Consider the following 1,471-nt stretch of genomic DNA (forward strand, 5'->3'; position numbering starts at 1 on the left):
CTGAAATGAAAAAAAAAAATAAAACAAAAAACAGATGAATACTAAAAATAGAGTTGACTTGACTTAGAAGTTATCTTGGAGTCAGACTAAACGTAAACTTAAGAAAATGATGGCCTCATGGTCTAACAACATGAACAAAGTCCAAACTGGTCAGAGCCAGAGGTCAACTAGTAGAGGCACTATGGGAGACTCTTTTCTATTTGAGAGTTGAGACACTGTCTGTATTGTCAGAGACTTTTGTCAAAATATTTGGTAGCATATTTGGGAGCCCCAGAGCTTTATTTGGGATACCAGCATCACTACCAGTTTCCTTTCTTTACATTTGTTACAAAGAGATCACCTTGGCTTAAATTGAAAATGTGATAAGTAGATTCCTCATGACAAATTACCCCTTTTTATCGTCTATTTTAAAAACTCATTGTCTACATTTGTTTTCATAACCCTTTTCTCTTTTGTTTAAAGATCCATAAACAAAAACTACTGGGCTCCCGACCTCAGTGCAGAGAGGAAAAGGTCTGGCTGGAAAAAAGGAACATATCTGTGGATGTTGTTTCTTTTGTCCTTTTGTAATCTTAATTTCAAATACGAATCATGATGGCAGTCTCTCAGTCTCAAGTTGGGAAACAGTCTCCCAATACGGTCATTGAAAGTATCGCTAAATGTTAGATGCTGAATCACCAATACTTCCAGCACTTCAGGGTTGTTCATTCTTTTTGCAATTCAGCATTACATTGACAATGAGAAATCAGTGTTATTTTTTTGTATACCGATTTTTTTATACACAAGATTCTGGCCAGGATCAACATTACAAACTCCTGTCAGAGGTCAACATTTTTGTGATGTAAATCGCATGACAGTTAATGCCAACAGGATTCATGTACTGCCAAGTCTGTTTCATGTCCATGACCATGATAGTGATATAGGTAGGCGCATGCTTAGTAAGGCTTGGCCTTGACATAAAGCTTCAGTCTCTCTATATCGTCGGTTGTTCCGCTGAGACTACGTCTGGCTCCACTAGACCTCCGATTATAGAGACTGAAGTTCGTCCTATGGGGACTCTACGGAACAAATGGTTCGGTTCGGTCGAACCGCGATTAATGAGATATGAAACAAGATTTTCACTCTTTACATCCTCATAAATGTTGCAATATTACAATAATTAGAATCTATATTAGAAAAATAAAAAATAACGTATATATAGCTTATTTGACTTACGATAGCTTGCTCATCTAGATCCTAAATTAATGATTAATCCGAGAAAGTCTCCTAGTCAAAATGATTCGTTGTCAGCCATCTTGGTTTAAGTTGATGAATATTCATTTTTTCTTTGCGAACGTCCAATAGCTACTGTAGCTACGTACAAGTCAGCCCGGTTTGACCCACGAAACGAGCGCTCTGATTGGCTATTGGCTATGTTTTAGTAGGTTGACCCGGAAATATATCGGCCCGCCGGGTCATAAAGCTAAATGTT

Source organism: Strongylocentrotus purpuratus, unplaced genomic scaffold (assembly GCF_000002235.5).
Source record: "Strongylocentrotus purpuratus isolate Spur 01 unplaced genomic scaffold, Spur_5.0 spur5_contig_36, whole genome shotgun sequence".
NCBI lineage: Eukaryota > Metazoa > Echinodermata > Echinoidea > Camarodonta > Strongylocentrotidae > Strongylocentrotus > Strongylocentrotus purpuratus.